This window comes from Lissotriton vulgaris, chromosome 3_1 (assembly GCF_964263255.1).
Source record: "Lissotriton vulgaris chromosome 3_1, aLisVul1.2, whole genome shotgun sequence".
NCBI lineage: Eukaryota > Metazoa > Chordata > Amphibia > Caudata > Salamandridae > Lissotriton > Lissotriton vulgaris.
In genome coordinates this window covers 258,694,874-258,710,067 of record NC_141689.1, presented here as the reverse complement: position 1 = coordinate 258,710,067, position 15,194 = coordinate 258,694,874, and positions in this window count along the sequence as shown.

The window sequence follows — 15,194 nt, the reverse complement described above, 5'->3', positions numbered from 1 at the left end:
ATCTTTTATAATTAAATATGGATTTTGTTTGCAGTGTTTTCGAGCCTCCAGTAGTTGAAAATATGCTTGTTTAATTTTTATGGTTGAAGTGTTCCCGGAAGCCATGTTATTCAAGGTTGTACATATTCATATTTTAAGGAGCAGTAACATCTTCTTTGAACCTGGCAGGTAGAAGTGGAGTTTTTGCAGAATAATAAGTCTAGTATTGTATACATTAATGACATCTTCTCCTCAAGTACCTTTTTGCACCTTCTTATGAATGGGCTCCTTCCACTTGCTCATTAGATATGTTTGTGGTGAAAGTAAAGCATTTCTGCCATATTGTAAAGGTCCCATGACTTATACTAAAAACCACATATCACTGGTCTAAAAGTCTATATAGTTTAGCATTAAGCTTCAACCGACCTTTTTCTAGCGAGAGCCTGGGTCAGTTGAAAAGACAATCGTCTTCCATTCCTTTGCTGTGCTGCTTGCTATCTTGTATTAAATGCTAGTTGGACTTCAGTCTTTCTGATGTGCTCTCTTTTATTTTTAACACCCCCTAACCCAGGAATAATATTTGTTTTCCTGGTAATCAAGTAGGGACGAGAGTATGGTGTGGGGAGTGGGACTGAAGGAGGTACTCTAGCCACTGGAATCATTGGTACTATCTGCTGATAGTTGTCCAAAATCATGCTTTCCTCCAAAGTGTTCTATTATTATTGCATGATATAGTAAAATAAATAGTGCAGCATATATTGAAAGCACAAACGCTAAAGATAGCAATGTATAAATATATGCAGCCTATTAATTTTATTAATGCATGTAAACCTTCTTGTGAAAGAAAATGTCACCCATGAAATCATTCATATAAACGTTTCAATTTTTCTTTTTATTCAAACTGAGCACAAAAAAAATATTTAAATTATAGAGATGCTTGCTGTGGATTAATAGCACTGAAAATGGTAATTATTTAAATAACCTGTAGGCTACAGAGACACAATATCACATGGAAAGATTCCAGTTGCCCTATAGAGCGTACAACTGTGTGTGCCTGACTGACTATACATATTGAATGTATTAAACCTACAGCACCAACAGCATCACTTTCACTTTCAACATTTTTGCAGTGGGTTGGTTTATGAATAATCCAAGACTTTTGAATTAAACACACAGGTGCTCTGAAATGGACAATGTCCACAAAAACCGTCATGGAAATGATGGCACAAAACTACTTTGATGACCAAACAGAAGTCAATTTGGATCAAAAGCCTTTGAACTACTGGCAGGTGAAAAAGGGAGGCCAGCTAGAACTCAGTTGACTGGCAATAAATTATCTTGTATGTCCTATGGCTAGTGCATTTTTAGAGTGGGTGCTTAGAGCAGCTCGGGCAATTGTCACGACGAAAAAGGACTATGTCTATGACAGCAATGGTCGCTGACAGAACATTTTCGGGAAAAAAACAAGACTACCTAGCATGCCTAATTTTGCATTCTCATGCACATCTGTAAGTAAAGATTCAAAAGACTGATGTTCAATTTATGTTTGTTGCTTCCATGGAAAAAAGAGACATGTAAGTAGATGGACACGGTACTATGTACAATTAACTTGCTTCAATGAATTCAATACGATAATTCACGTAATGAATGTGATTGGATTAGCCTAGGTAAACATGGCATTGTATACTTGAGTGATTGATCAGGATGAATGCTAGGAGCGTTACTTGATTTGAAGTTTGGTAATTGCCCTCCAGCATCTGGGTCATTTTCACATTGCTCGGTCTACCTAGACTATACTGAGACTAAAATTTTCTTCATTGTTTTATTTTACAGGTCTTTCTCTTTTTAGAAGAAATAACATCTGCAAGCGTCAACAAAAACATGTGGGAGAGGGGCCAATGCCCATCTACCTCAATGAGAAATAAGAGGACTCAAAGAGGCCTACCGTTGTGGACTGAACATGTATTCATTATAATGCAGACTAGTGGCTCAAGTGAAAAATCTTAAATTATTGTGGGGGACATGATAATGGCACAGCTACACTTTTTATTGTTTGGGTGATTAGCCAATCTGGGTACCTGCAGCTAGTTTTCTTCGATCAATGGTACTAGATTAGTCATTTAATTAATTGTATCTCAGCTTATTCTCTACACTCTGACTTCTCAAGCATTATGTTTAGCTTGAATCTCAAATATTGTAATTTCCATGGAATTCCTGCTCTTTTGGTTCACCCCTGCTCCCAAGACAGACAATGCAAGAAGAAAGCAGTTGCATCGGTTGTATGCAGAATAATTGTTCTTAACTTTTATTATAATTTTTTTTGAACTGTGTGTATTATAGCCATTTTTTATTTTAGCCCATATACCTAAACCTAACTGAAAAATCTGTTGGTTATTAAGGTCTAAGGGCTTGATTACGAGTTTGGTGGTGTGGGAGCGGGCTCCCACACCAGCACACCGCTCCTACACCACCAAACACGACCGCTAGCCGCCCGCCAGATTAAGGGTTTCTTAGTAGTCTGGCTGACAGCCCTTTGGCAGTCCCAAGGCGGTGCCTATTAGAAATACAACACAATGGAAGCGCCACAGCCTGTTCCTGCACAGCTCATGCTGTGCAGCAAAGGGGGTGCATGCACATTGGGGCACACCATCTGCCCCCCTGCATGTGTCTCCAGGCACTGTGGGGCCCCCTTTGTTTCCTCACCACTAGCACATTCATGGTGTGAGCACCACCATGTGACTGTTAGTTGAGGAAACTCATAATATGCATGGGGGTGTCGTATGAATCCCTAGCTCCTTTCGAGCTTGCCTTATCTGTCATCCGCAAATGCTGTTTCCCAACAGCACTGAGTGTACCAGTACCTAAGAGCCATCCTTTTATATATGACTTTCTTCTATATTTTTACCATCGGACAGGGCGCACTCTGAGCCCTAAGCCAGGGTCTCTCAAGTTGAGGCACAACATCCGACAATTGCGGGTAAGCTTGAGGATTCTGTATGAATGCCACGTCTGATAATCACAACACTCTGGGTGAATTCTGTATGCACACCACATTCGATTTATTGTGAAACTTACTATTTAGTGGTTTACAATATTTACCAATATCTGGATATATGGTGGCATGGTGTGATAGGTGATACTGATCTTATAATTATAAACTAGCTGTTTTTGTATTCCACTGTAGGTTATTTCACAGTGGATCCGTTCATGAGTTTCACTAGGGATCAATGATTGGTTTTGTATTTTTCCTTTTATGAGCATTCTTGTTTGAGTAGGAGAGATACTTAAAGGTCCTGATGAATGCAAATACACCTCCTTTGAGTGTCTATCTGGCAGAAACATGTTGACCTTTATTTAGTGACACAACAAAGAAGGGTGAATTAGCAACTGTAGTGACCCTTCTCTATTTGTAACTCTGAACCAGGCATGTATGAATAAAGTTGTATGGCTGTTCTGTATTCAGTTTTAATAACTTTATCACTTTTTGCATGCTCTGCGCACCTCACCAGCCTTTTGCTCACAAGAGGAGTTCTACCAACTCTTCCAGAACATCCAAAAAGCTCCTCCTTCTCAGAGAGGGAATTGTAGCCCGCACCATGATCAGCTGTAACAGCGATAGAAGAATGCCTATAATCCCTATAATGAAGCATGCCATGCTCTAAAAAAAGAGCATCCCTGTTCAGCTAGGTTTCTCTTTTTCTGCCTCTTCCCAGACCCTGTTAGTTATATGAAATAGGGGTGAACACCTGCATATCTATAAATGTCCCCTGGCCCTACTCCTTGTGTTGGAATTTTCTTGCTATGGCCATTTGGTGCCTTTACCTGTCTCTGACCACATGACTGGGTGTAGTTGGCACTCGTGCTTTGTGTATTCCTCCTACAAAGCCACACAAAATGGGACCTTAGGTGTGTCTCTATGGGGCATCTCTGGCACAATGGGAAGGAGGAGCTGGGCACAGCCTCACTTGCACCAAAATAGGCCTTGTCTTGTCTCAATACAAAGGGCTGAAACTCCCTGTAGTTAGTCTGAAGCCAGGGCCTGGAAAAGCAGGGTATCTGTGAGAGAATTCCAACAGAAAATCTGAAAAGTTGAGGCAGACCCCCTAGTGCTTCACCTCAAGTGGAAGGTATCTGACTTTGAGTCACCTTTGTCTGATACAGCTTCCAGGCTTGCCCCACTGGGGGGTTCTGAGCAAAAAACAAAAGACAAAGTCTGAGTAACCCACAAGAAGACTTTGGTGCGTTGAAATTTTGATTTTCTCCACCAGAGCTTTCACCACTGACACCAACTAACAGCCAACTGAATCCAACTTTGAGTGGACTTCATAGGATACAACCTTTAACCTTGCTCCACTTGAATATTTCAACTTCCATTTTAGAGGCTAAGGACCTGATTTATATCTTGGCGGGTAGGTTACTCTATCGCAATGGGGACGGATATCCTGTGTGCAGAAATGTAACTCCTTAAATGATATATATTTATACTTTGGCGGACAAAATATCTGTCCCCATTGTGATGGAGTAACCCATCCGCCAAGATTTAAATCAGGCCCTAAGTCAGAATATAAAATCTTTGACTGCAACAACCCGCTTGCCATAATCGACCTCCCCTCCATCCCTTTTGGTCTAAATTTGCACCTAGGGCTGGTAAACAGCAAATATTAATACCTTTGAATTTTAATAATGTTTTGCCATTTATCTAGTTAAAATATTCTCTATATTTAGTGAGTGGGGGATATTTACTGTATTATGGTTTTACTATTTATTTGTTTTAGCACTGCTAAATTGTGTACACATTTTCCACATGCTAAGCCTTTCTGCTCAGAGCCATGGCTACCAGAGGTTAAGTCCAAGTTTATTTACTGAACTTGTAATTTGAACCTCACAATATTTTGGACTTATTACTTGAAAAGGGCTCACATCCTCCCCAACTAGTAATAATTCCCATGAATAACAATAGAAGTGTGTAGCTAAGATATGTCCACATTTTATTGATTGGTGGTCCGTTAATGTTCACTGTTTCTGTAGATACCTTACAGTATACAATCAGATTAAAGAAGTGTGTTATAGTAAATGAGGAGTGTCCTAGGGGCCCATTATGATGTTGGGCGGATTGCCCCCGCCAGGCTGGCAGTAGCTACCGCCAGGCTGGCGGGGGCAATCCGCCCGACATCTGCTTTTGTTTTCCCCCCCGCCATATTAGTATGGCCTCCAAGCCACAAGCTCCGCCTCCGGGCCATAAGTTCCGCCCAAAGCCAGAAACTCCGCCTCCGGGCTGGAATTTACGGCCCGAGTGCGGACGTAAAGTTAGTAGTCTTAAATCTATTCTGTGAATACCGAAAGTAGTACGTTCATTCTGTGAATCCCGAAAGTAGTAAGTGCATTCTGTGAATACCAAATAGTAGTAAGTTTAGGATTTAATCTTAAGTTCATTCTGTGAATTGGGCCCTAAGAGCTTCACCCGTCCTATACCAAATTGTATCTTGTAACGTTCTGACCCCTTCCTAGCTGTTAAGTGGTATGGTTACTGCATGAATGCTCACCCAATTATCAGACTTTCATGTATTATTTAGGACACTCACAACTGAACTAAGCACCCACTTGAAGTCTCATCTGTGAGTGGAACTGATGAGGATTTTCCTCAAGTTTACCTTTTGATATTCTGAAGATAAATCAACACTACAACCATGGTTTATCCAAACTGAACATGTTTTGGCAAACACAATAGTTCTAACCTTTTTTTTAGAAGTGATTAGTAATAACTGGGTTTGTGTATTGATCACTGCTGTACTAAAACAAAATGCCATAATGAAGCAAAATCGTCAGCTACAACAATATGGAAGCTGAGATTAGAGACCCTTTTGAACAGACGGTATACCATATACGGTGAAGTTGAAAAGATCAACACAATCTTTGGGAAAGCCTTTATGGATGCATCACTTCCCTTTGTAAACAAAAAATAGAAATCAGTAAATCCAATGTTATCATGACCGAAAAGTGAAACAAATGAACACTCAGTGGCGGTTAGTGAATAGCACTGGGTCATTAGTACAAGCTCGACCATCCAAACAGCAGCACTTCCTAAACAAAGAAAACATGAATGAGAAATTGGAATGTCATCTTGTCTGCAAATTAAATACATCAAACAACTCACACTGACTGTCAATTACAAAATACACATCATTTAGCATGTGTAGTGTACTAAAAGGGCTATTTGTTGCCACAACACCAAATGTAATTGGGAAAATGAATGTGACAATGTGACCGTTCGTGGAATGAAATGCAATTGATGGAAAGCCCATCTCAGTAATGGTAAACCATGAAAACAAATGATTGTCAATGAGTAATGGACACTGACCCAAAGTCCACCCTTCAACTGTTTGCTTCTTATTGTTGTTTTATGAAGAATTGTTGATATGAGGTCAACCAGACAGCTGCAGCTTTTTGTAGATAGACAGAAAACTGGCAGCATAATGATAGAAATATTTGAACTGCTGATTGGTCTTGAAATTAGTGTTTGGATGACAGAGAATAATCCTAATTATGCCGAGCCTCCTGTTACTTGCTAGGTCCAAGGCAAATTGAGGCATTTGCCTTTTTTCAGACTGAGAAAGCTTCTGGCTTGCCCTAATTGTTTTTTCTTCGATTTGAGAACTTGTTGAACATGGTCTGCCCCTTCTTTTTTTAATAATTGGACACAGGGCCATGATCAGATCCTTTGCATACCATGTAGCATGCCACAATTGTCACAATGCATGAATCTAGTGAGGAATAAAATGCTATTCACAATGAGGATTACCCTACACAATCCAAACATTATGACTAAAATATTAAGTTCCTTGCCACATTAAAGACGTATTGAGAACATTCTGAAAGATATAGTGCCACAATTGATGTATAAACAACACATAAGAGAACACAATCCAACAACTAATGAGATGCAAAAACACATGCCAGAATGTAAAGTAGACAAATACATAAAAAATAAATTATGCATTTCAGAACACAAAAGCAAAAACTACGGCTCAACCAGCTGCTGATGCATCTGATTCAGATACCTGCAGACGGTGATGAGATCCAAAATTTGATGCAGAAGCCCAGGGTGCAACTCTATGTACATCTACGAGAGAAATTCCTAAACTGAAACCAACCAAGCTGCAATCTCCCTTGTGGAAAAAGTCTGTACTATATGAGGCCAGGCAGAACCCTTCAGATAGTAAGCCGTGGAATTGTAAGTAGGAACTCAATGACTCAAAGTAGTAGTTCCATTGAAAATCTTTCTTAAAAGGCCCAAAATAAAAGAAAATAGCATTAGGTGCCCTGAAATTTTCAATACATGCCAGATAACATAACAATGCTCTAAGCCACCCTGATAATCAGAAATAAAATCATCTCCAGGTGAAAGGGAGGACAGTTGTGCTGAGAGTAAGCTGCAAAGCCCTTATCAGGGGGTTTGACCTTTCATCTAATTGACCTTAATAGACGTACGCTGGAATCTGACTCATAAGGAGTTACCTTAGGCTTCCATTTACTAGCAATATGAAGAATGAGTGGAAGATGAAGTTGTGATAAAAGGATAGGTTCTAGTTAAAAAAATATTGAATAATCACCTTGTTGACAGGAGGATGACATCAAAGTAGAAACAACAAACTGAAGAATTGTTTCAAGTGAAAGATGTAGTCAGATGAACTACAAACATAAACCACAAAGCCCAGAAGAAGCTTGAGTGTGCCCGAAACACATGTTGACTGTAGGGCTGTATTTAATAATTTAATGACTCATTGAAAGAATACAAATAATGAATGATATAAGAACTCATTTCAAGAATCTTTTGTTTGATGTTGGTAATTTCTCAGTATTATTGATTATGTATCATAATTACTGTACTGGTGGGGACCAGTAACAGAGATTGTAGTGCCAGGCAATATTCCTGTTACCCAGAAGCTGTTATAAAGAGGTAATACTTGCCTACATGTCTATTATAAAATTAGGACTTTCATTCTCTGAAAACCTGGAAAATCTATATTGCTAAAGTGTACTAACAGCAGCAAAACAAGCATGTAAAACTAATCTACAATAGAAGCCTATGAATGAGTAGCTGACAACCAGCAAGCTGACCTCAGCACGTCTTCCACCTTAGATCTTGCCTACTATCCAGTAGAAGCCTTTAGAGGCTTGAGATACCATTATACTCCTAGATGACGTCTCACCAAGCACCGAAATGGCAATGCTGGCATGAGACTTAACTCATTTAGCACAACTGGACAAAGTAGCTGAGGATACTGGGGACTAAAGCTAGGGAAGCCTTGTGGCAGAAAGACAATTCCCTCATTAAGTGAAATCATTACCATGGTGAAATTGTATGAGCACTCACAAGCATTCGTACAAGTGATTCAGAAAACTGTCGGATGTGAGGAAAAATGAGATTGTGTAAGTGTGCACGTAGTGAAAACAGGGGTATGGCCAACTTTAGGTGGGGGACAAGAATTAAAGGGTGCAAAGAAATTCCAAGGAAACTGTTTTAGTTGTGGAAATGTGGGGCCTCTGGCTAATTTCAAAGAATGCTGTGGTTGGAGAGCTACTTGTAGGACTTGTGGAAGGAAAGGTCATTTAAACATCCTGTTATGGATCCACAAGACACATGAAAAAGGTGAGAGAAGTAATGTGGGACTCTGATCAGGAATGTGGTGATGTGGTGTTGCAAATCAAGGACAAGATAAAGGGTTGTTTGAGGTGGTATGGATAAATGGATCCGCTGTCAAAATGCTATTTGCTTCGGGTGCTAAAATAACGTTGGTACCCAAAATATTCTTTGAAGGGAATTTGAAACTAACGGTGAAACTGTTAAAACCAAATATATGGGCAAAAGAATTTTGTGGAAGCCTATCCAAGTTGATAAGATACGTTTGGGGCACTATTGAGTTGGACTATAGGTTGATCCCAAGAAAAATCTATGTGTCAGTTAGAAGTGATTCACTAATTAGTAGGTATTATCAGACAGAATAGGAGTGATTCCTGACCCAAATGAAAATCCATCTGTTATGCTGAAAGAAAATGGGATGACAAAAAATGGTATAGTGGATGCTGTGGAGGTTGAAAATGCACAAATTAAGACTCGTTGTTAGAAGCAATTCCCTGAGGTATTCAGAAAAAATCTGGGGCACTTGAGAAATGATGTGCATTACATCAAACTTAAACCTGGTGTTTTTCCCATTGAGAGCTGAGCATGCCGATTATGGTAAGGAAAGTAACGAGGAAGGAACTGGAGAGATTACAGGGAAGTTGTACCATTCAGGAGGTAGAATTGACAGAACGGTTGTCTCCCATGGTGTTGGTTCACAAAGCGAATGGTGATGAGAGGTTATGTGTTGATTTGAGTTAGTTAAACAATGCTGTGATAATGGATCACTATCCGTTGCCCAATATGACAAAGATGTTGTATTGTTTGGATGGTGCAAAATTGTTCTTGCCCTTAGATTTGATATAAGCATATCATCAAATGCCACTTCATTCCAAATCACAGGACTTAACAAAATTCATTGTGCCTTTTGGCACTTTTAAATATATATGCATGCTGAAAATTTCTGCCTCAGCAATGTTTCAAAGAGCGATGGACCATGTTTTGAGAGGGGTTAATGGAGTGAAGACATAGCAAGATGATATCTCTGTGCATGGAAAGAGTCAGGAGGAACATGACATTAGATTGCGAGAAGTCTTGAGAAAACTTAGTGAAAATGGTTTGACTCAAACTAGAGAAATGCTGATTCAGTGTGACTGAAATACAATGCCTTGGTCCTTTAATCACAGCTGATGGATTCTGCCAGAGGAAGATGTTGTGAGTGTGATAAGGGAAATGCCTAGTTCATGCAGATAGTATGAACTTTTACAATTCTTGGGAACAGCTGTGTATTATAGTAAATTTGTCCCGGCTTTGCAGGAAGAGGCAGTTGTATGAGGAGTTTGTTGAGAAAAGGGACAGAATATGTGTGGTCAATGGATTGTGAGAGATCATTTGAGAAGTTTCAGACAAATTCGTGTGAATCCTCAAGTTTAGGTATCTTTAAACCAGGTGCTAGGGCCATATTGAGGACTGATGCCAGTACAAAGGGACTTGGTGCAGTTTTGGTGCAAATATCTGCTGGGAGAGAGAACACCATTTTGTTAATTTCAAGCGGAGTACGAGCTGCAGAAATCAGTCATTCAGTCATTGAGAAGAAGGCTATTGCTATGTATTAATTGGTGTGAAAACTCCAAAAGGTTGTGTGGGGCAGTCTCTTTGAAATCAAGACAGATCACAAACTAATAAAGGAATTGTATTAGCAAGAAAGGCATTGATTCAATCTCCAGTAGAATACAGAGATGGGTAGTGCCACTACGAGAGCTTAATTTTGTTGTATTGTATTTACCAGGCACCATGAATACAGCAACTGGCTGTTGTTTGAGGTCGTGTGTGAAGGATAATTGGTGGTTTTGGTGGAGACATTTTGGAAGAGGAGTTTGGTGATAAGAGTGTAAAAGTGTGTTTAATTTCAGATGGCATAGTTTGTGAAGATGAATGAAGAAAGGAGCAGAAAGGTAATAAGGATTTGCTGGAAGTAATTTGGAGGCTGAGAAAGGGATCAACAGCAAAGAACAAAGGTAATGCTGATATGAGAGGGTTTACTTTTGGCATGTAAGATATTAACTTTCCTTAGAATATGGTTTACTCATGGGGGGAATTAGATTAGTGCCACCTGTTAGTGTATTGCTGAGATTAATTGAACGTGCTCATGAGAGTCATCCAGACATATCTAAAACAAAGAAAACCTCTGGGAGAGTTATTGGTGGCCTGAAATGGATATTTTGATTGAAACAGTGGTTAGGGATTGTGATGAGTGTAGAAAGAGTGATATGATCTTGAACTATAGAACTCAACCCATGGTGATCAGAGAACTTGCATCTAGTCCTTGGGTGGATGTGGCACTGGATGCAATTGGTCCCCTCAGATTTTCAAATACAGGCAAATTCATCATTGCATGTATTTATATGTGCTCCTAGTAGCCTGAGGTACAAATGGTAAACTCGGTGGAGACACGTGATGCCATAGGGTTTTTAGAAGACATATTTGGGAGAGAGTACTTCTTTTCCACGCTATTGACAGATGATGGGAATCAATTGACTCCGTGACATGGAGATGTTTTTGGAAAAAAGGGGTATAAGACATAAAAACAGTCTTATATCATCCAGAGGCCCAGCGCATGATTGAGTGCTTCAACAAAGTTATCAAGGATAGAATTCAGCATTCTTTAGCTAATGGTTTAAGTTGGGTGAAGGAACTCGAAATTAAGGTGTGCACCTCAAGGATGACTCTGCATTTTTCAACAGGAGTTACTCCTTTTGAGTTATTTAGGTAAAGAATCCTGAAAAGGTTAATTGTTCTGGCATGGGTGAGTGGAATGAGAATAGACAGTGCATAAGGGGTGACTGGAGGAAATGCTAAATGAATGGAAAGAGAGGACAAGGAATCCAAGGAAAGAGTGGTTTATGGACAAATGTAGTCAGCCCATGAAGACCATTAAGTTTATTAAAAATGTGGTGGAGACGGAATACCACCACATTTGGAACCTAGGAAATGTGGGTCAGACAGAGATGGCTTCATCAAAGAAATCAGGTAGATGAGAGTATGAACAATCATGAAGCTCTTTTACTGAGGAAACCAAGGAGATTTAACTAAGCACAAGGAGGAATTCTTGTGTGGGGAAGAAGCCAGCTCAATAAGAAGATTTTATTTGACATCTTAGTTTTACGATATCTCCATCCGCATCCTGAGTGCTATTGTTTACTGTATTGAACGGGAGGTGTATGGTATTATTTGCATGATGAAATACACTGTATTGCAACTGGAATTGTTGTGCTGTCTCCAAAGGATTGGAGTGTGAGGGGTCCCACAGGGCTCGTCACTTAGCCCTACATTGTTTAACTTGTATGTACTATCCTGGCTGATATTGCTCACATGGACTTGCCCTAGTGTTATATGCTGATGACACTTAGGTCATCCTAGCCCTCAAACCTAATACCACTGAAACTGCCTCCCAAGTAAACTCCTGCCTCAGGCAGGTCAAAGACTGGATATCCAGCAGCAGACTAAAGCTTATTGTTGATAAAAACAGAATTTCTGATGGATATAAATAGGTGGCAGGAACTCTCATGGCCAGACTCACTGGTTGATTGCCCAAAGCCAGCCCAATCAGTAGAAAGCTTTGGCACCAGGATAGACTATAGGGTTACAATGGAGACGCAAGTTAAATAAGTGGTAGGCTCATTACAGGATATGTTAAGATCTCTAAGAAAACTCTTGCCACTGCTTCCTTATCCCAATAGAAGGATAGTGGTGCAGAGTCTTATAAACTCTCCCATTGATTATGGCAACTCCCTGTATTTTGGGTGCCCAAGATTTGTCACTAGAAGCCTCCAAGTGGTGCAAAATGCTGCTGCTAGAATTCTTCGAAGGCTATTGAAGCATCAATCAGCCAGACCAGCCCTTGCAGCCCTGCAATGGCTTCCAGTTTAGAATAAAATTCAGTTCAATGCTCTCTGTAGCACACACAGGGCTATCTATGGAAAAGGCCACCTATCATTAAATCCCTGATGACCCCTTACATTCTAGGAAGGGCTCTTTGCTCTGGCAACCAGGGACTTTTGGTGGTGCCTAAAATCAAAAGAGTGAGGTGTGGAGTGTGCACGTTTATGCTCTTGCCTGCACACTCTTTGGAAGGATCTTCCAGCTTCCCTTAGAAGTCAACTGCAGGAAGCCTACTTCAGGAAAATGCTAAAAACTCAGCTTTTCTGAATGTGGTTCGAGGAAATGGTAATCTCAGTTTTGTGGAGGGGTTGTTTTGCATCTAGCGCTGGGAGGCCTGTCTGGGAAGCCATGCATTTTACAAATGCAACTTAATTGAATTGAATTGTGTTTGTGATGTAATACAGAGAATTCCACCTGGAATTGTTGTTATGCTGTCTCCAATGGATCGGTATGTGATCATTTGAACTGAAGTGGAGATGTGACCAGTGTTTCTCCTAGAGTGGTCGCTGCTGATGTATGGGGTCAATACTGATGTAAGCTTTTAATAAACTTGGATGACATCTCTAGGTTTGAGAACCCTCATTTTCACATCCGGTTTCACATCTGGAAGCTAGAGAATAAAAGATTCTGAATTCAGTGAGTACCTAGAAACAGTCAGTCAGTCAGTCAAAAAAGCTTTATTATCAGTTAACAACCATAAAAGCACATAAATAGACAATGCCGATAAAAACAAGTCATTAGGCAACAATAGATACATTGATAAAACGGCCAATGTGCATTGAATGATTAAAAGAATACAGTGATGCAGACAAAGCAAAGACCTGTACAATTCAGGATAGAGCAGTCGAAGGGCAGTCCCTATGCAATTTGTTGCTGGGTACCTTCTGTGTTACAATGTTTATGCTAACACGGGAGGGGCAGGTTTAAGATTTAAAATTTTTGCTACTCTAGTGCACCACATAGACAGTAGAAATCTAGCAGTCGCAAATACAATCAAAGGAGTGGTGTCATATTTTAAAATTCTAATGAAAAATCAAAGTAGGGAGGAGGAATAAGTGTCCACTTGCTTCCCCTGGGTAAGTATGAAGGTTATCAGAAGTGAAATGGACACTTGTAACAAATCTCAACTTTTGGATAGATTTATGGTATTCTCAAAAACACAATGTTTTTGTGGAATAAGCGGTATATATCTTTCCTCCGCCCCTACATTGTAGTTGTGGCAGTTATCATTGAATACCATAAGACGTGCTGGGTGCCGGCCTCATCCAGAGGCTCCTCTGGTTTCGATTTGCAGTGTCCAGAGATAAATTGGAGTGTGGGTAACGGTTATAGGGACCCCAAAAAAAGGAATGAAAAAATAAAGATTAAAAATTAGATCAACACCCAGATTTTTATTGGAGGTGTGGAACCAATGATTAAAAATTGTGGTACTTTAATTAGACCGTGTAACTGGGTCTAAAAGTATAGCATTAAGGATGTGTTGACATGTTTCAGCCCCCTATGGCTCAACGGAGTCTACGGGGCTTTCGTCAGGACTGAACAGACAAACAAACATAAAATGATTACTTACACAATTTGTGCAGTATACTTAGATGGCTAACTGGAAAAGTTTTTCAGTGGCCATTCCAACTCTTTTTAAATCTAAGAGACAAATAAAGAACAGTGCATTTAATGTCATCCAATCATATATATTTAAGGCACCAAAGTATGTATTAATCTCTGATTAGAGTATTAAAAGTAATTTTGTTGTGGAGTTATAGAAAGGAACAATGTGTGGCAATGTAGGACTGAGACGTAGAGAAAATAGGTACTTGTTAAGCATCAGGCAATTAATATAAAAAGGAAGTAAAAGGGGGTAGCTGATATGACAATGCCCCAATGTTTAAGAAGATAGCTTCAAAAAGAAGCATTAGTTGGCCATTAGGTAGACACTGGCAATACAAATTAGCGCTGTAGTGGTAAAGCCGAGGTGTTCATGTGTCCCTAGAGTTACGGAAAACTGTGCACTAGTAGGACATCACTTCTCATTAAACGAGGTAATCATATTGATGATTGAACAAAACGAACAGTGTGACGACAGTAAGAAAATAGAATTGCTAATTCCCTTAGAGTGTGTGGAAACTCGAACGTTATGCTAGTAATGCGCTCAATAGAGAAAAATGATCTAGTGCGCTGGCGCTCTTACCTATCGTGTAGATAAGAAGAGGCTCCGTCAGGGGTACAGGCTATGTTGCCGCCACAGAGCTGTGAAGGGTAATGGGGATACCGATTAAGTACTAATCACCTTACCGCAGTTGATTCTCGGAAGAAAAGAGGAAAGCGTTCGACTGCCGCCATTACCCACGTTGGGGAAAGCTTCCGCCTCTTGTGCTGACTCTGCCCCTGGACGTGGGGTCAGAGTTAGAGAAGCGTATTTGAAGCGAACACGTGATAATGAAGAGCGAGGAAACACTAAACGCTCGAATATGTGGTTTTAAAGAAATCATACCAATGCTCCAAAATATCAATGGATAATGGTAGTGATGTTTATGAAAATCATTTTGCGCAAATTAGAAATAGCTAAATTAAGGAAACATTTGGCGCTAGTCAATTTCACTGGTAAAACTTTATCGACACGAGTGTGTCTGCGTTAGGTGGTGTTTAACAAGGGCGA